The sequence below is a fragment of the Homarus americanus genome, unplaced genomic scaffold (genome assembly GCF_018991925.1).
Source record: "Homarus americanus isolate GMGI-L3 unplaced genomic scaffold, GMGI_Hamer_2.0 scaffold1640, whole genome shotgun sequence".
NCBI classification, from domain to species: Eukaryota; Metazoa; Arthropoda; class Malacostraca; order Decapoda; family Nephropidae; genus Homarus; species Homarus americanus.
The window spans coordinates 225,086-253,022 of record NW_024741924.1 but is presented as its reverse complement, the minus strand read 5'-3'; the positions used below and the strand labels follow the sequence as shown (position 1 = coordinate 253,022).

The 27,937-nt window shown below is 42.2% G+C and overlaps 1 long non-coding RNA gene across 1 annotated transcript; it reads left to right on the top strand.

Annotated features, from left to right (window-relative positions):
• Positions 1-1,390: 1,390 nt before the first annotated feature.
• LOC121876416 lies at positions 1,391-4,198 on the top strand. Its single transcript, XR_006090759.1, has 4 exons — positions 1,391-1,706; positions 1,842-1,911; positions 3,067-3,247; positions 4,096-4,198. It is a non-coding gene; the product is annotated as an uncharacterized LOC121876416 (long non-coding RNA).
• Positions 4,199-27,937: the final 23,739 nt, after the last annotated feature.

Below are 27,937 nucleotides of genomic sequence, written 5' to 3'. Positions count from 1 at the left end.
TAACTCGCTCGAAATGACACACTGTTTAACAAAGGGACGTGTTCAATGATGTATTTCGTACGTGTCAGTAATGTAACTCAAATTAAACCACGAGGGTAATCGGTCTACATAAGTGAGACTGATCAAGTTCATATTATAAGTGTGATAAAGAAAGTGTGTTTTAGTATGGGATGTTGTGCATCGCCAAGGAGTATTTTCCGCAGCATTAGGGAGCATTGTGCCTCGGGAGGACATATTATTGTATCATTGAATGACCCCAACAGGGAAAAGTTTATTATCATTCCAGACAGGAAAATTTCTTTCCTCATTAGGGCCCGATGACACTGTTCGAACGAGTGAGTCAAGTTAACAACACATATCTCACACAGTATTCGAATCACATATCTTTCGAATATTTCAGACTTAATTCTAGAGGGAAGACAGTTTCCTTCTCCCTAGAAAGACAGCGAGTCGTGTAACAAGTATTAGCTAAGGTGAGGAAACCATAACACACTCCACGGCGTCACATATCGTGTGTCTCCGGACAATTTGCATCAGAATATGTCCTATTCCGGCCTCAGTGAGAGCGGCCCCTTTGAGTGACTATAGTAAATAAAATGAGGCATTTTTTTATCATTGAGAATTTTTGTCTGTCTAAAGTCGGAGGAATTTTAACTCATTGTTAATGTTCAGTGTGCCACAGGATAGAATTTTACACCCCAATAAGAGATATTAACATTTTGTGCAAGAGAAGGAACATTTTTCGGTAATGCAACTTGGCCACTCTGAGGATCGAGCTGTATTTCAAACATTTTCTTGTCCAAAAAACTTTGTGACTTAGTAAGGACCATTTTGTGCCATCGAGCGAACATTTAATAATTTACCGAGGAGTTTTTCGTCTTTCATAAAAGTTTTTTCTCTTAATTATATTTCTTCTCAGTAGTCAAAATTTTGCACCTTATGAGGAAATGATCAGGAGGGAGGCATCGCGTCGTGGGGATCAACACATGTGGGGCAGTTTCTGGAGAATTTTCAAATTTAAAGACAAAATATTATCTCAGGAAGAAGCATTCAAAACTTTCAAGGTACTTCAGGACGAATCATTTTGAGACCGTGAATGTTTATGTTTTTTTTGTATGATGGATAACAGAAAATTTTCACATAAGACGACTGTTGTAGCTACTGATGGGCATGAAGGAGCATTTTATTCTTCAGAAGTGGGCATTTTGTTTACGGTAATGAAGGCTGACTGTTTATAATTCCAAGCTAAATCTTTACCTGTAATATGCAAAATATGCCAAAGTTGATGTATATAAAATGGAAACTCTCGCTAAGGTTCCATGTTTTGTACCTTTATGAGACAGAGTTCATACTTCTCGAGATTACTTTGTGTATCATGAAGAAGGGAAGCGAGCATTCCCTGAGTCGAGAGGAGGAAGCGTGTCCCTACTCTCTGTTGTGACTCTTCACTGGCTAGATATAAAGTCTAGCAGAGCGAGTGTTGCTGGTGGAGGGGCCGCGCCGGGTGTCTCGTAACACGAAAATACGACATACCTCCCGTGAGAACCTGTACATGGAGCTACGGAGTTTTTATCTTTCAAGATGTCGTATATGAAGGGTATGCAGCGACGCCACCACAACACATCTGCCTCGTCAGAGAAAGCAGCAGGAACAGCAGCACACAGAGAGCACCATGGGACTGAACATCATCGTATTTCTAATCCTGGGTAAGACTTTTCCCCCTCTCTTGTATTATTCATTGAATTTTCTTTTTTACTTCCGTCTGAACAGTACTTTCACTCTGTGTTATGAACGAATAGCATGTATTATCAACCACTTTGTATAGCATTTACATTACACAGGTTCTTCTCTGGCGACTAATGCTTTGGACTCATTGACTGACACGTCTACCGACAGCAACACCACCCCCACGTAAGTCCCACACATTTAATCATTAAGTTCACAGTCATAGCTTCATTGATTGATTGTTACGTAGATATATCAACACATTTAAAGGGAAGCAATAGTGAAGGTGACTTTTGATGTTAATGAGGGAAAATGAGTATAAAGACGAAGGCAGTTTAACAGTTTATATTAAGTTATTTTACTGAGTTAAGACAGGAGGGTGTTGTCTTGTGGTGGAGGAGGGGTGTGTGGTGGTGGAGGAGGGGTGTGTGGTGGTGGAGGAGGGGTGTATATGGTGGTGGAGGAGGGGGTGTGGTGGTGAAGGAGGGGTGTGTGGTGGAGGAGGAGGGGTGTGTATGGTGGTGGAGGAGGGTGTGTGGTGGTGGAGGAGGGGTGTATATGGTGGTGGAGGAGGGGTGTGTGGTGGTGGAGGAGGGGTGTGTGGTGGTGGAGGAGGGGTGTATATGGTGGTGGAGGAGGGGGTGTGGTGGTGGGGAGGGGGTGTGGTGGGGTGGTGGAGGGGTGTGGTGGTGGAGGTGGTGGTGGGGGGGTGTGGTGGTGGAGGAGGGGTGTGGTGTGGTGGAGGAGGGGTGTGTGGTGGTGGAGGGGGTGTGGTGGTGGGGAGGGGGGTGTGGTGGTGGTGTGGGGGTGTGGTGGTGGTGGAGGGTGTGTGGTGGTGGAGGAGGAGGAGGAGGAGGAGGAGGGGTGTGTGGAGGTGGTGGTGGTGGAGGAGGGGTGTGTGGTGGTGGAGGGGTGTGTGGTGGTGGAGGATGGGTGTGTGGTGGTGGGAGGAGGGTGTGTGTGGTGGTGGAGGGGGGAGGAGGGGTGTGTGGTGGTGGGTGGAGGAGGAGGAGGGGGGTGTGGTGGTGGTGGTGATGGATGGTGGAGGAGGGGTGTGTGGTGGTGGAGGAGGAGGGTGTGTGGTGGTGGAGGAGGGGTGTGTGGTGGTGGTGGGGTGTGTGGTGGAGGAGGAGGAGGAGGGGTGTGTGGTGGAGGAGGAGGGGTGTGTGGTGGTGGTGGAGGAGGGGTGTGTGGTGGTGGAGGAGGAGGGTGTGTGGTGGTGGTGGGGTGTGTGGTGGAGGAGGAGGAGGGGTGTGTGGTGGTGGTGGTGGTGGTGGAGGAAGGGTGTGCTGTGGCTCTCCAAACTCTAATTGTTCCTCCTTTTAACACATTTTTATTTAGGGTTAAACACCATTCACTGAGCCATACACCAAGATTGGAGGTCGTTGTTTGCTGTTCGCCTTAATAACACCGAGCAGCTGGTACAACATGAAGTACGTGTGAGAGTCCCTGGACGGTCACCTGGCCATTGTCAAAGACGCCAACCTTCTGGGGGACATTATTGACTATATTTACGAACATGGTGAGTCTCCCTGCCTACTCAACCTCCTTGAACATTTTTAATAGTTACCGTTTTTCGTGTTTATAGATAAATTAAATCCAATGTTCCAGTTTTATTATAGAATAAACTAAAAAAAAAAATTATATATATATATATCAGGTATCCTTTACACAGGTATGGTGGATTAGTTTAAATGAAAAAGTTTATATACCTCAAACCCACGAGAGATGTCAGCATTATACCAAACTTGACTGTCAGTATTGACACACTCGGGCCTGCTGATATTGTTCCCCAAATAATACGATATTTTTCTTAGTGACAACATTAAGAATATCCCAATCACTTACTAGTATCTATCAATTACTGCCGCTAAGATGTACCGAATGTATCCAAGATTATAAACTTAATGAATGAATCCACTTTTTAACCCGGAGCTTCTTTTTTTCCCAATGTACGTTAAAATCCTGTTCTTGAATCATGTATCTTCGCCCACCCTCACTCACTCACTCACTCACTCACTCACTACAGTAAATGCCCAATTAAAGGTCACGGGAAAGATGGTGTCGATAACCGAATTTCACTCTTATTTCAATTCCTCGCAGGTCTTGAATTGTTTAATAGTCCAACGAACACTGTTTAGTTTCAGTGTAATTATTTCGCATTGATAACATTTTATGAAATATTCCGAAAGTTTCTGAACATCTATATTTCTATTACCAGTTTTATCATTTAATCACAAAGAAGCCACGACAGGCCAAATAAAGTATTCCTTTTATAACTTAACTTAGCCTTAACTAACGTAAGTTGCGTCTAATATAGATAGGTAATAATAATAAAAGACGTATTTTACATTACATTTTATATTACAGAGTCAACAGCCAAAGATTACTGGCTGGGAGCGACCGACGAGGAGGTTGAAGGGTCGTGGAAGTGGCTGGACGGCTCAGCGGTGACGATGGGGATGCCACTGTGGCATAACTGCTCTCACTCTGACCCTGACGGAGGGTCGTCACAAAACTCTCTCTTGATCGACGAAAGTTATTCTTATTACTTCATTGATAATGATTGTTCCGCTGAATTACGTGGGATTTGTGAACATTAGGTACTGTGTATACGGAATGTAAAGGAAGTTAATAAGTTGTTCATGATTGCAGTTTTATCTAAGCAAAATTTTAATGCGAAATTAAATGTATCACTTGGCCAGATCACCACAAACAGTCAAGGCTTCACCCACCTGGAGGTACCTAACCTAAACTAACCTAACCTAGCATATTATTTTTTCTTATTACAGTCAGTCCGTACTGTACAGTCTTGGTACATAATTATTGTTTAAGAATTACACATTCTCAGAAGATGTATATAAATGTACTGTGTGTAACTTTGTACCTTGATATTAATAAAGTCTTTGATAGTGACTTGTATTTTTAGTGTGATACAATTCGCTGTATAGCCTATACTGTATATACTGTGTACTGTATGGGCTAGTAGGCGAGCACTCTATTAACTCAGCCGCCATACGTAACATCAAAAATAATAAATTGACAAAAGAAAAATAATTTACATAAAAGCTTATTATATGTAAACTGTCAAACGGCACAATTATCAGAACAAATCGATCAGTTTGTGTTGTGGTCTTTACTATTGTACTCCACCGGGCATCTTGCTTCAGTTTCATCTGAAGGGTGGTGGGAGGCGCAGCTGGGAAGTGGCCAATTACACTGAAACTGGAGAAGCTGTGAATCTAAAACCAAAATGATCAATCAATAAATCACTTCCAGAGAGTACAAGTAATTAATGAGACGAGGGTATTAGTGATGGTGAGGCTGTGTGTGGTAATGACTTCTATAAATTTTTAGAGCAATGAGTTTGGTCAATAGTTCAGTTATTGAAGATGTTCAGTAACAGCATTTCTAGCCCTCCCGCAGACAGTGTTAAAACATCCTTCAGTATAGTCAGTATAGTTGGTTTTCATCGATGGTGTCTTTAGTTTGGTAATATGTTGAAGGTCTACATTATACATAGTAGGTTGTAGTAGGTTGTAATAAATATTTACACTAATGTGATTTTCCATTTGGATATGAAACCGACATTTTAAGCTTGAAACTAAAATTAAAACAATACACTTTCTGCGGCAACTGACACCTTCTTCAGCCGGAAGTATCAAGAGTACTCACAACGTCACCGAGCATCAATGCTGTGTTGTAATGATATAATATACTTTCCTTATTACATTCTTGTATAGTTGTTCTTATTGTCAAATCATCACAAATATTACCTGGAGTCAGTAAGGTCATTGGTCCTTCAACTACAAGCAAAAATAAAACTTAGTAATTATTTTATAAATCTACACAAACTTGTCCATTACTATGAAATGTGAAATAAATTAAATACCGTATAGCGTAAAGGTGGTTTAGGTATTTTCACTAAGTTCGAGACTGTCAATTTATCATAGGAAAACAATGGAGGGAATGACCATCTATCAGAAGGGTTGAGTGAAGGAAAGATGGACGAAGGTTGAAGGAGGGACCATCCATCAGGAGTTAGGGAGGGAGGTATGGAGGGCGGTGCTGGTAGGTAGTAGGCAGCCACCAAACAGGGAGGTACTACTGCCTGGGAAGATATTGGAAGCATAATGTATTGTCTAATGGTAGACCCTGCTGCCATATGGCATCACGAAAATTGTGACCAAGTCCCAGGTTGCTGATCTGACTTTCTGCTTCATTTACACGCAATTGCTGGGTCTCAATTGTTTCTCTTACCATTGACAACACAACATTACATATATCGTTTCTCACTTTTGATCTTTTTTTTTCATTTTTGTATTTATTATTTATTATTATTACATTTTCGCCCCCCAGGCCCCGATGTGGGTCAGTGACCTGTGTCCGGGTGGGCTGATCCCCGTAAAAAAAAAGCTCTGTCCTGGCCTGAGGAGTTATTGAGACCCACCCCTCCCTGTCTCATCCTCCTCACACCACAAGCCTCTCTCTCTCTCTCACCGTCGCACCACATACACACACACTTGCGTACGCCTCGTCCCTCCCACCACCCAAGCCACCATCACCCACCCTCCTCTACACACACACACTGCCGCGGTTAACTGTTCCCTCAATATTTTTCCTTCATTAACAGTCAAAACTAATACAACCAGGCAACCATAGCAACCGCAACTTCTAAAATCATACACACCATCACCATGAGACCTTATCTGCCACAGACATCACCATCAACCATCACAACCAGTACATCCCAAACACCAGCTGTAAATGTTTCACTAACGACCTTTGACCCTAGGTAGTGATGTCGCCCCTCCTACCCCAAATGCAGCAGCCCTCCCCCCCTCCCCCTCCCCTCCCCCCACAACCCTGCTCAGTGACCTACGGGGTTGGGGGGTCCCTCTTATCTCTCCTCCCACTTTCTTCTCCTCGCTCACTGACCTGCCCTCCTCCCCCTACCCCCTCCCCAGAGCATGCATACCTAGTGACCTACTCTCCTACCCTTTTCTACACACGCACACACACACACACGCGCGCACTCGGGGGAGGGTGGGATTACTGCCCCGGATTAATTTAGAACACTTATGAGTTTGTGGATGGTAATAAAGAGACTGTCCACCAAGAGTATATGATTTTAATGTAACTTTTTAGTAATGGTTTCCTCATATAAGACACTGTGATGGGGAGGTGGGGAGGGGGAGTGTAGAATTGGTAGGTGGGGAAGTAACGCCAGGGAGGATGTTTCAGTGAATATAAGGGAGAAGGGGGTGGCACACGAGGGGGAGGGGTTGTGGGAGGGGGGGAGGGTGGGGGGAGGGGGGTTGTGGCACAGGAGGGAGGAGGGGCACAGGAGGGGGAGGGGTGGCACAGGAGGGAGGTGGCACAGGAGGGGAGAGGGGCACAGGAGGGGGGAGGTGGCACAGGAGTAGGAGAGAAGGCTTGGAGGAAGAGAGGGGCGGAAGGAGTTAACGGAGGAAGCTAAAAATAACAGATGGTGTGTCTCCTATCATGTCTATCTCTTCCCCCTCTCCTCCTCCTGTTTCTCTTCTTTCTCCTTCTGTTTCTCTTCCTTCTCCTCTTCCTGCTTCTCTTCTTTCTCCTCCTCCTCCTCTTTCTCTTCATTCTCCTCTTCATCTTCCTCCTCCTCCTCTTCTCTTCCTCCTCCTCTTCCTCTTCCTCTTCTTCTCTTCCTCTTCTTCATTCTCCTCCTCCTCCTCCTCCTCCTCCTCCTCCTCCTCCTCCTCCTCGACTTTTTCCTGACCTCGGGGGTGAAATATTACTGAAAACTTGAAATAATTTGTTATTTTCCCCCAGATGAATTGTTATTAAGGTGATACAGTAAATGTCGTTCTCTTTACAGTGGAACCCCTACATGGAGGAGAGAGTCCATTAAATCGAGGTTCCGTTGGATATGGAACCTACATTTAACGGGTACTATAACCATTAAATCGAAGTCCGTTATATGGAGGTTTCGCTGTATGTAAAATCTCTCGAGTATGCACTTCACATTTTATCATACTTTAAGGTGATGTATAACAATGAGACAACTATATCCTCTCACTATAGAAGAAGAAAGAGACTATAACATACCTCACTATACCCAACTTTACAGCTTTTAAATAACAAAAAAATGAAATATTTACATGAAACTGAAATTATTCTTTTTATCTCGTGGTAAATTATTTCTTAGATTATTAGGAGTAGCAAAATTCTGAGCGTAAACAAAATGTAATTAAAAAAATCATTCATGTTACTTGGTATTAAAGTATTTTAATATTTCCATTGTTGAAAATTAAGAAATACAGAAAGCTAAGAAATGTGTCTCATCTAGGTATATATATTTTATACAATATTCAGTTCTGAGGGATGTTAAAAATGGTTATATATTCACATGACCACAAAGATTATAGTCTTACCTGTCCTACTCACCAGCCTTCACCATCTCTGTCCTATGAATAACAAATGGGCAAAAGTACCATTTCTCCTGAGAAGCACCGCCATTAAACCCACCACTAGGGGTCTAAACTCCTCTGAAAGAACCTTGTGGCTTCTCTCGTGGTCAAAACAAACTTGGTGTTTAACAGTGATGAATAACCAAGACTGCCTGAGGACCACACCGACATGTTCCTCGGTCTTCAACATAAAACAGAAGTGGTCTCTTAAGTTTTGTTTATCATTGTCTCTCTTGTTGAAGATGTTAAAGGATGCTTCTAATTACAGTTATCTCTAATTTAAGGTTGATATTAGTTAATTCGTGTCTTTGCGTTATCTTTTATTTTCTCCCCAAAGATGATTTTTCATATCTACAGCCATGAAGAATTTTTTTTATAATCTTCCAAAGTCGAGGCCAAGATCTCCAGCCTACCGACTAATCCTTAACCTCTCTTGTCAGGATCTTGGTGAGGATTTTCAGAGGTTCTGGGATTAATATTTTCTTCTTTAACTGCAGGTGTGAGACTGGCACTTTACGTGTTCACTTTAGACAAATAAAAATCCTGAGGGAGAAATGATGTCAGTTATTCTGAGATGGTTAGTGTAGTACGAGTTAGGAAGACTAGTTATGGTAAGATCTGTTGATATTTACCTCAAAAGTGTCTGATTCAGGTATCCAGTGTTTGTGATTAATTACTCCAACAAGAGATAAATTTCCTGAATACTTTAAATCAAAATTCAGATAGAGGGTTAGCAGCGGCCCAGCCTTACATCAGGGAGGCAAGAAAGGGTAAATGGGTGATCAAATGCCGTTAATGTACCGCTAAATGAACAACTTTTCTTGCCAAAATTGGATTACATCGAGGAGTTATCCCAAGTCGGAATGCGAGAGTAAGTTTATCATACACATTCATCAAGCGTCTCAGTGCTCCCAATAATATCTTGGCCTGAGTTATAAGTGACTCGTAGTAATTATTCACAAGAGAGTAATGTAACCGAGGGTGTTTAATGATCAGGTGAAATAAGCTAGGGTGTATTATCTTCAGGTGATTCGCATTCTGTTCATTCTCCATTGCTTCTTGGTTGATCTTCCTCTCCTCAATGCAAGTCAGTGGTGGTGGTAGGTCATACCCATGGTTAGTCGTGCCGTCGTCAACGCAGGTCAGGGACGGTGGCTGGTCGTACAGGTCGTCAACGCAGGTCAGGGACGGTGGCTGGTCGTACAGGTCGTCAACGCAGGTCAGGGACGGTGGCTGGTCGTACAGATCGTCAACGTAGGTCAGAGACGGTAGCTGGTCGTCAACGCAGCTTTAAATCGTTGTCTCTCACGTCCAAGTCTTCAACCTTTACCCTGAGAAATATTTCGGGTCTTCCTCTTTTACTGCAGTGTTGGAGACGTGACCAGTTGTTTATGTGTTGAGGCTGTGGGTGGGCGGTGAAGGGTGGGCGGTGTGGGATGGGCAGGGAGAGTGGGAGGGGCGGTGTGAGGTGGTTAGATGGTGTAGAGTGAACGGGCGTTGTATAGGGTGGGTGATGTAGGATGCAGGGAAGGTTTCGAGATGGACGGGGTATTATTGTGGAGGGTGGGTGGAGTGTGTAGAGGGTGGGTGGAGAGTGTGAAAGGTGGGTGGAAAGTGTGGAGGGTGGGTATAGAGTGTGGTGGTGGGTGGAGTGTATGGGGGTGGGTATAGAGTGTGGTGGGTGGGTGGAAAGTGTGTGGAGGGTGGGTGGAGAAGGAATCTTAAAGGTGGACGAGGGAAGGTGGGGTGGAGGTGTGGGTGAGCAAGGGGTGTGGGTTAACAGGGGGCGTGGGTTAGTGGGGATGTGGGTGGGAATGGGCTCTAGGTTGGACAGTGGACACACTAGGACACTAGCCTGGGGACACACACTAGGACACTAGCCTGGGGACACACACGGGGACACTAGCCTGGGGACACACACGGGGACACTAGCCTGGGGACACACACGGGGACACTAGCCTGGGGACACACACGGGGACACTAGCCTGGGGACACACACGGGGACACTAGCCTGGGGACACACTAGGACACCTAGCCTGGGGACACACTTGGACACATGGGGGACACACACTAGGACATAGCCTGGGGACACACACTGGGACACTGGCCTGGGGACACACACTAGGATACTAGCCTGGGGACACACACTAGGACACTAGCCTGGGGGACACACTGGGACACTAGCCTGGGGACACATGCTAGGACACTAGACTGGGGACACATGCTGGGACACTAGCCTGGGGACACACACTAGACACTAGCCTGGGGGGGACACACTAGGACACTAGCCTGGGGACACACACGGGACACTGGCCTGGGGACACACACTGGGACACTAGACACACACTGACACAGGGGCACACACGGGGACACTAGCCTGGGGACACATGCGAGGACACTAGCCTGGGGACACACACTGGGACACTAGCCTGGGGGCACACACGGGGACACTAGCCTGGGGACACACACTAGAACACTAGACTGGGGACACATACTAGGACACTAGCCTGAGGGACACATACTAGACACTGGCCTGGGGACACACTAGACACTAGCCTGGGACACCTAGGACACTAGCCTGGGGACACACACTAAGACACTAGCCTGGGGACACACACTAGGACACTAGCCTGGGGACACATACTAGGACACTAGCCTGGGGACCTGGGGGGACACACTAGCCTGGGGACACACACTAGACACTGCCTGGGGACACATACTAGGACACTAGCCTGGGGACACACACTGGACACTGGCCTGGGGACACATACTAGACACTAGCCTGGGGACACATACTAGACACTAGCCTGGGACACACACTAAGACACTAGCCTGGGGACACACACTGGGACACTGGCCTGGGGACACATACTAGGACACTAGCCTGGGGACACACACACGGGGACACTAGCCTGGGGGCACACTGGGACACTAGCCTGGGACACACACGGGGACACAGCTACTTAGGATCATCTTAAACTACACACACACACACACACACACACACACACACACACACACACACACACACACCTCTCTCTCTGAAGCACAGGTCAATATCACAGTCAGTCTCTACAAGTAACTGTAAAGATAAAATCAATAAACCAACTACACTTACCCATAAATAATCCAATTTTATTTATTTACCTCTCATGCAAACTGAATAACAACAAAAATTCATATTTATTTATCCAGCTTCACTCTATGGATGATTAGTCACAGCGAAGGTCTTTATTTAATTATCAACATTTATTTAACATATATAAGGTGTAAAGTGAATGACAAAAAAGAGTTTTCTAGGTCAGGGCCGTCAGGAAGTGTCTCTTGTAAGGGAGTAAGGTGAAAACTTTCCTCGCTGGGACGATCAATACTGCCGTCACGAGCTTGTAAACTTGAAACATAATTCCGTCGATGAAATTTAAAAAAAAAAATTGTGAAAAAGAAGAAAGACAAGAGTTAAATTTGATAAGTAATATAAGTTTATTTACCGCTGATTTGTGAAAGCTGATATACATTTTTACTCAGTTTGTATACCATTAATTTATACATGTACCATTAACATATAAATTTTAGCGTAACCTAATTAACCTATCATGTTGATATTAAGAAAATTAAATGAGACAATTTTTCATATTAAAACAAACGGAAAATATAAAGAGAATAGGAAAGACCAACGTTTTTCCTCGACTCGTAACCTTGTTCTAGGAAGTATGACACACGTGATCCACAAACAATAAGAAAATACTCATGTTTGCTTTTGTTTGTCTTTTGTTTATCTGAATATTTAATTTCAATGGCGCAGGAGACCATGAAAAACATAATTAATTTCACTGTAGTAATTATATACTTGAGCTGTAAATAAAGAAGCAACACACACACACACACACACACATACACATAGACATACATACACAGACATACACACAGACATACACACACACCGGTAGACATGAGAGGGTTGAGAGCTCAGCTGATATGCCAGCCAACAACAGTTCTACAGCCGTATAGAACAACTCAAAGGCGAGTCTCACATACACGGTGCAGGCCATTTGTGCTCCTCGGAGGCCGACTCTTTGATACTGTAGCTCCCACTTCTTGATCTCTGTCTGTCTATATGCTCATGTTTACATATTAAAGAAGGATATTGTTGAAGAGAAACGTTTTTTACTGTCAGGACGTTTCAAAAGTTTACTATATATGATGGAAGTGTAAACAGTTGGGGTAATCAATCGGTGTACTGTGTGGGGGATAAGGTAAAGAAAAAATTATATTTGTGAATAGTGTTCTAGAGACATACAATATTTCGGCATGATAGAATGTCTGTCAGGGGCTGTGCGGGTACGGATGCCGCACACTGCTTCCTAAGCCTTCCCTACACAAGGAGGTAGTTATGGCCAGCACTTCACTCGACAGTTTTCACTTCCCTCTTGTAAAGTTGATCCTGAATCAAAGGCGGAGAGGAGAGACTATGGTTGGCCTGGGTGTTTGGGTACAACCAGAGATAAGCCAACTCACCCTTAGTTGTGTTCTGACCTCATCAGTTGTGTTCTGACCTCACTCAGTTGTGTTCTGACCTCACTAGGGGAAAGGTCACGGCAGGGTTAGCTCCAGAGGGGATAATTATCAGATATGGCCAGTGATATGCGCGGTCTTGGGTATGAGAGTTTGTTGACCAAACTGGAGTGGTCCACTGAAGAATTGGCGAGGGCCAAGTTAGAAATTGAGAGGGCCACGTTGGAGAACGTGAAATTAAGGAAAGAGCTGGCGAAGTTAAAAGGAGAGGCTGGACGAGTAAAGCCAGTGTCTGACGAAAAATCAAACGAGTGGAAAGTCGTGAGTAGTGGCAGGACCAAGCTGGTGGTAAAGAAGCACTCGAAGGATACGACAACAACGACAACAACAGCTAAGTGTACCAACCCGTTCAGTCCCTTGATAGACGAATTGGACGTTAGTACAGTCAGGGGCAGGGATGACAAGGAAGGTATAAAAACTTTAATTGTTGGTGACTCACAGGTAAGGTACATGGACAGGGCCTTTTGTGGTAAAAACAAAAATAGGATGAGGGTGTGTTTGCCAGGGGCTGGGGTGGGGGATATAATTGACAGGATGGACAATATCTTGTCTGGTAATGGGAACAAACCCATTATCTGCCTCAGTGCAGGAGGCAATGATATTGGCCGGTGTAGGAGCGAGGAACTTCTTGATAAGTTCAAGGCAGCCATAGATCGTATTAGGACTAAGGGAGGGATCCCTATCATATGCGGTGTCCTGCCTAGAAGGAGAGTTGGCAGTGAATGGTTGTCAAGGGCAGTTGGTGTTAACGACCGTCTTGACAGATATTGCAAGTCAATATCAGTCCCATTCATTGACAACTGGGACAACTTCTATGGCAGAAGGGACCTTTATGCTAGGGATGGGGTGCACCTGTCTAGGGATGGAGTAGCAACCCTGGCTGGGGCTCTAGAGGGGGCAGTTCAAAAGATATCGAAGTCTTTAAACTGCTAAGAGAACATAGGGGCACGGGGGTGGAGGAGACTGCAGTGGGAGCGGGTAAACAAGGCGAAAGATTACAGGGAAATAGTGTTAGGAATGATGACAAAACTAAATTAGACAGGGAGTTTAAAACTAAACGCGGTAAGGGAAGGACTCAGAACACCACTAACTTAAATGTATACTACGCGAACAGTAGAAGTATGAGAAACAAAATGGATGATATTAAGGCCTTGGTATGTACCGAAGAAATCGATATAATTGCATTCACTGAAACATGGATCAACCTAGACACACGTGAATTACCAGTCGAATACCAAATTGCGGGTTACAAACTGTTCCATACCGATAGGCAGACCAGGAAAGGAGGCGGAGTAGCAATCTATGTTAGGGATAATCTGAAGTGTGAAATAAATAAGGAAATAAAAACTGAGAGGAATACAGAAACAATTTGGATAGAATTAAGCGACGGTCGGAAAAATTAATCACAGGGGTAATATATAGACCCCCCAATCTTGATAGCGTCAATGAGCGACTTATCTGGGATGAAATGCGCAGGGCTTCCATACACAACAAAGTCTGTATAGTAGGCGACTTTAACCTTGGCCAAATAGATTGGACTGTCCTTACGGGTAACTCAGAATCAGAGGATTTTCTCGAGACGATCCAGGACTGTTTCCTAAGTCAACATATAACCGAACCCACACGGGGTAATAATATACTGGATTTAGTTCTGACGAACAGAGAAAACCTCATTAGCAATGTCGAGGTAGGGAACGAACTTGCAAACAGCGATCACAAAGAAATTCGATTCCAGTTAGATTTTCAGGGCAGACGTAAGGAAAATTCCACTAAAGTACCAGATTTCAGAAGGGCAAACTTTGACAGTTTAAAGAGGCAGCTGAGAGAGGGGGTGTCGCGCTTGGCCGTGAACCTGACAGATGACACGGACCTGATAACGAGATCTGAGATTGCCGAGTTCCACGACAATTTAAATAGTGAGTTACTTAATGCACAAAGGCAGAACATACCATACAAAAAATTCAGATCAGACAACAATGACCCTAAATGGATAAATAATTATTTAAAGAACATCATTGGCCAAAAGAAGGCTATAGGTAGAAGGATAAATCGTGGCGAAATTCACCTCCGGGACTATTATAGGGTATTGGCGAGTAGAGTTAAAACCGAGATAAGGAAAGCAAAGAGGAATAATGAGGTAAGGGTAGCAAGGGAGGCGAAGACAAACCCCAAAGGATTCTACCAAATGTATCAAACTAAAACACGAGAAAAGATTGGACCAATACGGTCAGATACCGGCGAGCTCACTGATAACGACGGAGAAATGAGCAATAATTTAAATAAATATTTTTCAACAGTTTTCACCACCGAAAATTTAAACATGATACCTGAGGCACCGAATCTATTCAGAGATAGTGAAGAAAACAAATTAAGTGAGATAGTAGTGACTAGTAACGATGTTAGTAAGCAAATAGACAAACTAAAGCCTAATAAGTCACCTGGTCCCGATGAGATATTTGCCAGAGTATTAAAGGAATGAAAGGAAGAGCTTAGTATGCCCTTAGCAAAGTTGTTTAACATGTCCTTAAAAACAGGTGTAGTACCAGAATCCTGGAGGATAGCGAATGTAATACCGATTTTCAAGAAGGGGAATAGATCACTATCCTCTAACTACCGCCCAATTAGTCTAACATCAATAGTAGGCAAATTACTGGAAGCAATCATTATTTCAAACTCTATTCGAAATCACCTGGAGAAGCACCGATTGATCAATGATTCCCAGCATGGCTTCACAAGTTGACGCTTGCCTAACTAATCTATTAACATTCTTTTTTCATCAGTTTTCGAATCAGTGGACGAGGGGCAATAATTATGATGTGGTATATCTCGACTTTAGCAAAGCCTTGACAGAGTCCCCCAATGAAAAGACCACTAGAAAGGTAGAAGCTCGCGGTATCAAAGGTGACATCCTTAAATGGATTAGGCGTGGTTACAGGACAGGAAACAGCGAGTGAGCATTAACGGCACTAAGTCCCATTGGAGCAACGTCACAAGTGGAGTTCCCCAAGGCTCAGTACTTGGACCATTATTGTTTATTATATACATAAACGACATAGATATCGGCATAGACAGCAACATAAGTAAATTTGCTGATGACACTAAAATAGGACGTGTTATCAAATCTGACGAGGACTCTGCAAAACTACAGGAAGATCTAAACAAATTTTTCCAATGGTCTGAAAAATGGCAGATGAAATTCAATGTCGACAAATGTAAAGTACTCAGTATAGGAGATGTAAACAGGAAAACCAGATACCAGATGAACAACGATGCCATAGAGAAATCCTACTGCGAGAGAGATTTAGGAGTAATGATAAGTAGGAACCTTAAGCCAAGTAAACAATGTGTTTTTGCTCGTAACAAGGCTAATAAAGTCCTTGGGTTCATACAAAGGAGTGTTAGTTACAAGACTAGCGAGGTCATCTTAAAATTATATCTTGCTCTTGTGAGACCTCACCTGGATTACGCAGTTCAGTTCTGGTCACCGTATTACAGAATGGATATAGAATCCTTGGAAAGAATTCAGAGGAGAATGACAAGACTAATCCCGGGCATTAGGAACCTTGAATACAGAGACAGGTTAAAGCATCTTAATTTGCACTCCCTCGAGAGACGTAGAGCGAGGGGCGACCTGATAGAGGTGTATAAGTGGAAGACAGGGCTAAACAAAGGGGACATTACAAAGGTACTCAAATTATCCAACCAGGAGCGAACTCGTAACAATGGTTTTAAATTAGACAAATTTAGATTTAGGCGTGAAATAGGTAAACACTGGTTTGGAAACAGAGTAGTTGATGAATGGAACAAGCTACCAAATATCATCATTAACTCGAATTCGCTGAATTGCTTCAAACATAGGTTGGATGCTCATATGAGCAATAGGGGTTGGGTGTAAACGGAACTGCCCAGTATGGGCCAATAGGCCCGCTGCAGTTTCCTCCATTCTTATGTTCTTATGTTCTTACAGAGACTGTTTTACTCCAGCTTTTTTTTTTTTAGTAATGAAAATCAAATATTTTGAGGAAGTATCAGATTTGCAAAAAAAAAAAAAAAAAAAATATCTTGCTGGTAAAGGAAAGCTATTTCAACATTTCAGGAAAGAGAATATATTCAGAATATTATGAATTGTCAACAAAACTTTTACTCGAAATAGAAAAAAAAAGATAACCCAACATCTAGAAAATGGGATATATTGAAGAGAATTTTAATGTGTCGACAAAAGTTTTCTCCAAAAAATATATATTTCATCAAAAGTTTGAGAGCGGGTGAGAGACTCCAGGAGGACGTGACGCGAGCCGAGGACACGACCAAGTTTGTTGAGGAACTTTTGTTTATGAAGGTCACGGGTCATGACTCCGGACTTATTCACTGTCACGGAGATTTTTTTCTCGATAATATTTCTGAAGGAACTAACAGTCGCTTTATGAATCATTTTCTTGGACGAAACAAAACCGTAATGAAAACTGGTAATTAATTAGATGCTCTGGGTAGACATTTTGACTGTGTTAACTATAGGAGGATATAAATTGTATTAATGAATCTCTGTGAGTTGTGTTGAAGGATACGTCCCAACTTGAGATGTGCTGCAACTGTCTGAGCAAGTGAACGTTTCTTGGTATAGGTCAGGTGACATGAGAAGCGAGGTTGTATGTATGCCTCTCTGGGTTGTATGTATGCCTCTATGGGTTGTATGTATGCCTCTCTGGGTTGTACGTATGCCTCTCTGGGTTGTACGTATGCCTCTCTGGGTTGTATGTATGCCTCTCTGGGTTGTATGTATGCCTCTCTGGGTTGTATATGCATCTCTGGCTTGTTCAAGGACACCAACTGAGACAAGTGGGACGAGCGGCGGCCATCGGGTAGCCTACACACAGCTCTCCCACCAATATTTTGTACCTGTGTATTGGATATTGCTGGCCCACTGAAATGGAAATGACGTTCAGGTGTTATTCTTAGCAATGCAAACATGGATTTCCAAACCAAATAATGTAGCTGTTACGTGAGAGCATGTTTCGTGTGTCTAGTCATATACGTAAAATAAATATTATACTGTATAAGCATTTGCAGGATTAAGTTATTCTGACTAAATCAATACCAGAGCTTGACTGGGCGCCACAATGTTTTCTTGGCGTAAAAAAAATAAATGGAACTTGACCTTTGAAAATAGGTTTTGTCAATATATTATCGACGATTACCAATTATCAAAGTTAATATCCAGGTAGACACGCCATTGAATTATCATCTTGAAATCTAAATCAGATAAAAAAAACACGTCAATCATACTGTCGACAGAAAAGTGAACTGATTTTAAGTAAGTGTTGATGATTAGTGTACCGAAATGTGATTATTGTTTTAGCTGGAATTATTACTTTTTACTTTTTTACTTATTTTTGTGACATATTGACCTACTTTAACAGAAATTATACAGCTACAGCTACTACTACTACTACTACTACTACTACTACTACTACTACTACTACTACTACAGCAACTATTTAAATTGACCTCCAGCCTCCCCCAATAGCCACACCTTCGCCACCATTTTATTACCTTAATATTAAATATCCTAATACATAAGTAGCTATCCTAGCTGTGTTGAGTTAGTTGAGCCGCAGGTCTATGCGGCATTCAGTGACTGTTGCCTCATAGTCAATATCTGCAACTGTTGTCGGCTTTGGGGCCGATGCTCTCGTTCCCCTGAGGCAGAGCAAAGCCGACCTAAGGAGAGAGAAGGACTACTACTACCATTACTACTGCTATTATTAACTACTGCTAAACTACATAAATTATTTATTAACTTCTTGTCGTCGTCTTCTTGTCGTCGTCTTCGTGTTCTGGCAGCCTACCTGTGGATAGAGAAACACACACACACACACACACACACACACACGCGCGCGTATATATATCGTTCCTGCTATTACAAGTATTCGAGAAAAATCGGGGAAAAATATGAATTCACAAAAAAAATACATATTTTATATTTTACGTAAATAGTTCAGAAGATTTATGACCCAGTAAAATAAAGTAATATTTTGATATGAAGATAATTAAGCATTCCCCGTACCGCGTTTTGTATATACTGGACAAAGATAACATTTTGGAAGGTAAATAAGAAATTAAATATAGGTAAATATTGCATGACACGAGGAAGATTGTGACGTTAAGTGATTCCACAGATGATTCCAAATACTCTTTTATAAACTTCTTGTTTGTATCAGCCTCAACAGTCACTCGGTAAACAGGTCATTAGTCCTGTAGTTTACCTGTTAACGAGGTCATGGTGAACAGTTGTTGATATAAAGTGTCTAATGGGAGGCTAGAGTTAATATATAAATGAATAAATAGATAAATGAACTCCTCCATTATAGAGTAAAAACAAAACAACATTATATTTTTCTATTAATTATGTAATATTATATAAAAAAGTACACATTGACGACTTTACAATTAGTTAAAGTTATTGCGAACATTCTAGCCGACGTCACTGAATCATTAGCACCGCCTCTTGGCTTTCTCAGGTAGCTACTTGGTAATTAACGAACCCACTGTAGTAGTTTACTTTTATCCATATGCTTATTAAAGTCAGTAATTTTCACTATAGAAGACTTAGTATTTGTTTTTTCCTCACTAAATATCCGTATTATTTTTATCCACACTGGTAGAGAGGATTCCCGAGCTCTCGTCTCTGTTTCATACCGTCTTCGGGGACACTGCCAGATCATACAGAGGGACATGTTTATATGTACCCAGTTTGACCTCACACTTACCAGGTCAGATAGGGTGTGGTCACAATCATTTCGCCTGACTTAAACCTAACCTAACCTGTATGGCCACCTATCTATATGGTTAGCGCATGTATGGCCACCTATCTATATGGTTAGCGCATGTATGGCCACCTATCTATATGGTTAGCGCATGTATGGCCACCTATCTATATGGTTAGCGCATGTATGGCCACCTATCTATATGGTTAGCGCGTATATTACCTATCTATATGGTTAGCGCATGTATGGCACCTATCTATATGGTGGCATGTATGGCCCCTATCTATATGGTTAGCGCATGTATAATCTATATGGTTGGCATGTATGGCCACCTATCTATATGGTTGGCAGTTGGCCACTATCTATGGTTGCACCACCTATCTATATGGTTGGCATGTGCACCTATCTTATGGTTTGCGTAGCACCTTCTATATGGTTAGCGCATGTATGGCCACCTATCTTATGGTTAGCGCATGTATGGCCACTATCTTATGGTTGCGCATGTATGGCCACCTATCTTATGGTTGGCTGTTGTCACCTTCTATATGGTTGGCATGTATGGCCACCTATCTATATGGTTAGTGCATGTATGGCCACCTATCTATATGGTTAGTGCATGTATGGCCACCTATCTATATGGTTAGCGCATGTATGGCCACCTATCTATATGGTTAGCGCATGTATGGCCACCTATCTATGGTTGGTGCATGTATGGCCACCTATCTATATGGTTAGCGCATGTATGGCCACCTATCTATATGGTTGGCGCATGTATGGCCTATCTATGGTTGCGCATGTGGCCACTATATGGTTGTGCATGTATGGCCACCTATCTATATGGTTAGCGCATGTATGGCCACCTATCTATATGGTTAGCGCATGTATGGCCACCTATCTATATGGTTAGCGCATGTGGCCACCTATCTATATGGTTAGCGCATGTATGGCCACCTATCTATATGGTTAGCGCATGTATGGCCACCTATCTATATGGTTAGTGCATGTATGGATTCTGTATTGGATGGCCACCTATCTATATGGTTGGCATGTGGCCACCTATCTATATGGTTAGCGCATGTGGCCACCTATCTATATGGTTAGCGCATGTATGGCCACCTATCTATATGGTTAGCGCATGTATGGCCACCTATCTATATGGTTAGCATGTATGGCCATATCTATATGGTTGGCGCATGTATGGCACCTATCTATATGGTTAGCGCATGTATGGCCACTATCTATATGGTTAGTGCATGTGTGGCCTATCTATTGTGTATGGCCACCTATCATATGGTTAGGCATGTGCCTATCTATGGTTAGTGCATTCATGGTTGGCATGTGGCCTTCTATAGTTGATGTGGGCCACCTATCTTATGGTTCGCATGTTGGCCACCTATCTATATGGTTAGCGCATGTATGGCCACCTATCTATATGGTTCATGTATGGCCACCTATCTATATGGTTAGCGCATGTATGGCCACCTATCTATATGGTTAGCGCATGTATGGCCACCTATCTATATGGTTAGCGCATGTATGGCCACCTATCTATATGGTTAGCGCATGTATGGCCACCTATCTATATGGTTAGCGCATGTATGGCCACCTATAGCCATCTGTCTATCTGGCCACCTGCCTGAAAAGCTGCCTACTTATATGGCCACCTACTTAAAGTATATGGCCACCAGCTTAAGTAGGTCCTCTGTGGATCATTAAAGATTATGAAGGATTAGAGCCGCTAAGTTTTGAGAGATTACCCAGCAGGGAGGAAAGGTGTGTGGGGACACACACACACACAGCGCGCGCAAAATGTACACAGGAGATGAGAAGTACACACACAAAGAAGCACTTACAGGTGTACTCACTCGCCCCCTACCTGTACCCACACCTTACCTGTACCCACCCCCTACTTGTACCCGCCACCTACCCACCGGCCCCTACCCACCCCTACCTAGCACACCCCTACCTGTAACCTCCCCTACCCCACTACCCACCCCACACCCCTTACCCACCCACCCCTACCTACCTGGTTTATCACCTGTCAGCGAGTCATTATCACCAGGGGTGGGCTGGAAAAGTAATCATAGATCTAATAATCGTGTAAGTAATTAAGGGATAATTAGCGAAATAACGACAACTTCTCTATTTCTCAACCATAGCCAAAGACGACCATAACCTAACCTAACCTAACCTAATCTAACCATAAAGCTCTTTACTATACCACTAAGTCATACCACTCGTGTCGTTATTACGTTAGGCAAAGGTTTCTTGCTGTTTTTAGATTTAACTCCGTAACCAATGAAATACTTGTTTGTTTGATGTGATGTATTGTGATTGGCTACCGACATGTTAGTTACTTTATTTTGTTTCCGTAAAATAATTTTCATTTTTGTATAAAATCTTAAATACACAGCCAATAGAATTAATCATAGTAATAACAGATCTTTGTGATTGGTTGTTTTGTCATATGTGTGTTATTCTCGTGTTATTTTTTGTTTGTTTACATAGTCAGTGTTTTGATGTATGTAATAAGTTTGCCTGACCAGACGTACATGCATGTGCACTTTTATCTTCATGTTTGTGTGTGTGTATTCGCTCGTCGTCTGTGTAATTGTGTGCCGGACAATGTATACATATTGTGGTAATTTGTGTTGTTATTTAAATGAAATTCTCTCCACAAATTAAGGCAAAAGGTGGAAAAATTATTTATGATAACATTTATACTAATTATTTTGTATTTATTTTGGTTTAATCTTTAGTTCTGGAAATACGGTGATATTCATATTTTTTTCTATATTTCTCATTTTTTAATTCGAAAACAATTTAATTTTTTATTTTTTTTTATTTTTGTGTATTTTTTACCAGATATATGTTGAAATTTGAGTTACCAACTATACATTTCAGTTTTAGTTTCTTGTTTCATAATATATATCGAAAGTAATTAACCACAAAGCATCATAAAATTAATACTTTCAAATTAATAATAATTTTTTAATCATAATGTTTCAATTTATATCATACATTGGTTTCAGAACAGAGTTGTATACAAATGCTCACTCATACATCATAACACTATTGTATTCTTCATAATAAATCCTCCCTTGTGCATAGTTTCCATCCTGGGTAATGACAGGTTGGGGTGATAAATTGTGATATTTTTTACTCTATTTTCTATATTTTAAAACGTGCTATCCGGGTATATATATATATATTTATATTATCATGATGTGTGGGTACAGGAAAACAGGACTGAAAGATAGGAGGAGATAAGATGCAAAGATAAAGATGAGAGGTTTATGATGCTAATAAAGGAGGAGAGGAAGATTTATTAGAGTTTCAATTATCGAGTTATGGAAGATGAGAGGAAGGTGAGTATTAGGAAAGAAAAATGAAAATTAAGAAAATATGTAATAAAATGAAACAGATGAAGATGATGAATGATGATAAGAAAGATAAGGAGGAAGGTTATTACGAAGTATGAGAGAAAAGAAGATATTGTGGAAGCAAATGGGTAAAATGAGAAAACTATCGGTAGTTAAGAATAAAAGATGGAATTTATTGTGCAAAGAGGCAAAAAGGCAGACAGAGTAACAATGAGAGAGAGAGAGAGAGAGAGAGAGAGACAGAGAGAAAGAGAGTGTGTGTGTGTGTTCTGTGTAGACTGAAGGACGCAAGACATTAAAAAGAAAATTGTTTACGGTGAGATATATCGAATGAAACAAACTTAACACCAGATAAAAAACGGATGAGAGAGAGAAGCGTAACACAGGACCATTATCTACTGTGACTGGTCTTAAGGTCTCACTAACTCATCACTGTGGTCTCTCTCTCATGCTTGCCTCACACTCCCATGCTTCCCTCACACTCCCATATACTTTCCTCACTCTCTTGTGCTTTCTATGCTACCCTAAATCTTTCTAGTCATTTTCTTATCTGTCATAAGAGTCAGTCAGCTCGGACTGTCTTCGTGAAATAATATGCTTCAGCTCTCCAGACATACCTGAGCATCACATAATCCTTATATTTAGGTTTAACCAGAGAGATATATTTGTCTTGTTTGTCAGTACTGCCATTAACTGAGGGGGTTTTGTCCAAGGGGCTTTTGTCCGGTGGGCCTTTTGTCCGGGGGGCCTTTTGTCCGGGGGCCTTTTGTCCGGGGGGCGTTTTGTCCGGGGGGGGCCTTTTGTCCGGGGGGCCTTGTCCGGGGGGGGGCCTTTTGTCCGGGGGGCTTTTGTCCTATGGGGCTTATGTCCTATGTTTTTTTTTGTCCTAGGAGGTTTTGTCCGGACCCATCACTACGGAGACGCCACCTTTAATACCATACGATTTTATTCCCCCAGAGAGACTCCCGTACACAAGGGGTTAATAAACTACGTTCATTAAAGACCTTAGTTGTTATGGTGTGTGTGTGTGTGTGTGTGTGTGTGTGTGTGTTGATCTCTTAGCTGGTAGTTACAACAATACACCACGTTATTTAGATTCTGAACATTAATACATTCTATACTCCTCAACATTGGTTAATCATTATTCTACTATATCTCTCAACCCCCATAATGGTTCTCAAACTATCTAACTCTACTGTTCTCACTCTTGATCTCTCACTACTCTCAGACAGTTGACTTTCACATCCTCCTGAAAGAGTTAGAAGAAGTACTCCTTCACCTTGTACACTTAGACTTCATCAAGCATTTGTTCTCAGGTATCTTTTGTTAACTCCACCGTCTATATCCCTCCTCGTTGGATATTACTCCCACTTTAATGTTTATCTCACAAGAATTCTTACTTTACTTTTTCTAACATTTTAACTTTAACATTCTTCTCTTACAAATGTTATCAAAATAAAACATCATTATTAATTTAACGTTTCTTCAGATTCAGGTAAACAACACAACATCAAGCGGGCTAGAAAACCGCATTTGTTTCAACTCTGTATCATACTTGCTCTTGTACACGTATCGACACCTTTTAAAGATATCCTAACCTAACCTAACCTAACCAGGATAACACCACCGTCCCCTGACTTACTCCTCCAGTTACATCAATTTAGGAACACAGACCATCGTTAGTTAGTCATTAGTATGCATACGCTGCTATACCATCAGAATAGCTCTTTGACAGGTTTTGATAAAATTCCTCAGTACAATAAGTGGAACCATTACAGGAGAGTTTCAGATATACCCAGTGTAATAATATATAGAGTATTGCATCCACCTCCATTAGAATACAGTATAGTTAGCGACAATTGACTGGTGATCCTCATATATCAGAACAGGAAACAGTATATCGTCGCTCTCAAGTGCCAGTCAGGTATATTGATGTGAGGTGTATCGGTGCTTCTAGATACAGGTCATTTTATTGAGTGAATAGATGATCAAAATAGATTAATGGAGCAATTAAAACAAATTGATTCGAAGCACCTATTCGAAATTAGCGATATGTAAAGCCTTATCATATACAGATAAATTTTGATGACTTCATATGGGGTGTAAAGTAGAAATGATGGGAATTATAAAAATATGAACATCTCATAAAGGTATTCTGATTTTCGCCACTAGAGCTGTAGAATTCTGAACAAAGGCATGAACATTGATGGTATTGACGATTCTCTTCCTTGATGAGTCTGGTGACCAACATTAGGTCTGGTGTGTGTGTGTGTGTGTGTGTGTGTGTGTGTTTGTGTGTGTGTGTGTGTGTGTGTGTGTGTGTGCGTGTGTGTGCGTGTGGTGGGTTGTTCTCACCTAACCTAACCTAACCTGAAGTGAAGGAGATGTACTGTAATAATTGAAGTCTTCCTTCAATTTCAGTTTGTTGTATAACTTATTTAGTAACACATTACGGCCTCTCTGTTTCAATAGAGGCTTGTAAATTTTCGTAAGAATAACAAATACCAACAATCATTTCATTTTAGGGGAATCTATAATTTGTTAATAATTTAGAGTTAGGAATTTGAGTCCCTACTTTTGTGGACTAAAGACTTTGCTTACAGTATATAAAATCGTAGGAGCCTTTTTGGTGAAATGGAACGATAAGAGGAAGCGTCGGCGGTCACACAATTCTGAGGGATGTGTAGTTAGGGAGAGTCCAGGAGGGGGATGTGGTATAGTGATGGGGGATTAAGGAGGGGGGAGGGGAGTCGCTGACCGTAAAAGGAGCACAAGGAAAAGAGGGAGGAGCCAGAGAACGGGTGGTGTTGGGGTGGGAAGGGGTGGGGGCAAATAGCAGAGACGGGATATAGAGTATGGGGGTGCAGGAGATAGAGAGGTGGTAGGAGAGAGATAGGTGGAGGGAAGAGGGTGGGGGGGGGCGGTAATGTCGGTAGATAAGGAACAGATAAAAACATTGAAAGAGAGTATGGTAATGTGGTAGACGGATGGAGGCGTAGGTCGGGAGGCAGGGTGTCGGACAGGAAGGGGTAATGGGCGAGGGAGACATTAATTTCCCACAGCTGGATGCGTGGGTCACAAGTCTCCGGTAATCTGAATGGTGATGGCCGGGCGAACCTCCAGCCTTTGTTGACACTAAGAGTGTTTCTTTCCCAGGAGTATCAAGGGTTTTGCCCAAATTCACATCCTCGACTAAATATATATACTGGTATCCAAGCACGTTCACGTTCAGCCTGGGGAAAAAAAGGAAAGTTGCCAGAGTACAGGATGGTTTCAGATTCTAAATATAGCACTTTGGTGGCTGTACAGTACCAGGGGTGTGTGTGTTTTCCATATACTAATTCATTCATATTTTCGTGCATAGGTTTAAACGAGTGAGCAGTATTCAATTAATTGATTAATTTTCATGGCTTTCTATTGCAGAATTCATACACTTATATATGGATGAGGGAACAAATTCTCGTATAAACAAATAACTAAAGGAATTTGGTCGGCCAGAGACAATCACCAGCGCCATCTGTAGCCGCAGGACAAACTGATTAACATCTGCTGACGTATTTCGCAGTCTTGTGTTAATGTTCTTCCTCAGCCAGGTGAAGGGTTCCTGCAGCATATATTTCCGGATCTATCAGGTTACCTTTTATTGCACTATCAAACACATCACAACTATTGCCGTGACGCTGGATGCGATACTTTAGGGTAATGTAAACAGTTACCTCGATCTCTCACTGTTAACGGCTCACTGTCTGCTGTAAACATCCGCGCTAGAATCGGAAAGTTGCACTCCATATCTATTTATTCATGGGTCAGTTTTATGGAGCGAGTCTTATTAACTTAACATAAGAACATAGGAATGGAGGAAACTGCAGCGGGCCTATTGGCCCATACTGGGCAGTCCCGTTTATACCCAACCCTTATTGCTCATATAAGCAACCAACCTAGGTTCAGGAGGGAGATAGGAAGAAACTGGTTCACAAATAGGGTGGTGGACGAGTGGAACAAGCTTAGCAACTTTGTAGTAAGTGCGGGAACTCTGGAAAGTTTCAAAAGGAGGCTAGATAGATTCATGGATGATAGAGTGGTAGTAACTCTCGACAGGAGCTGCCATGCACAGGCCAACCGGCCTATTGCAGACTCCTTATTTTCTTATGTTCTTATGTTTGAAGCTATTCAGCGTATTCGAGTTAATGATGATATTTGGTAACTTGTTCCATTCATCCACTACTCTGTTTCCAAACCAGTGTTTACCTATTTCACGCCTAAATCTAAATTTGTCTAATTTAAAACCATTGTTACGAGTTCGCTCCTGGTTAGATAGTTTGAATACCTTTGTAATGTCCCCTTTGTTTAGCCCTGACTTCCACTTAAACACCTCTATCAGGTCGCCCCTCGCTCTACGTCTCTCGAGGGAGTGCAAATTAAGATGCTTTAACCTGTCTCTATACTCAAGGTTCCTAATGCCCGGGATTAGTCTTGTCATTCTCCTCTGAATTCTTTCCAAGAATTCTATATCCATTCTGTAATACGGTGACCAGAACTGAACTGCGAAATCCAGGTGTGGTCTCACAAGCGCAAGATACAGTTTTAGAATGACCTCGCTAGTCTTGTAACTAACACTCCTTTGTATGAACCCAAGTGCTTTATTAGCCTTGTTACGAGCAAAAACACATTGTTTACTTGGCTTAAGGTTCCTACTTATCATTACTCCTAAATCTCTCTTGCAGTCGGATTTCTCTATGGCATCGTTGTTCATCTGGTATCTGGTTTCCCTGTTTACATCTCTTATACTGAGTACTTTACATTTATCCACGTTGAAATTCATCTGCAATTTTTCAGACCATTCGTAAAATTTGTTTAGATCTTCCTGTAGTTTTGCTGAGTCCTCGTCAAATTTAATAACACGTCCTATTTTAGTGTCATCAGCAAATTTACTTATGTTGCTGTCTATGCCGATATCTATGTCGTTTATGTATATAATAAATAATAATGGTCCAAGTACTGAGCCTTGGGGAACTCCACTTGTGATGTTGCTCCAATGGGACTT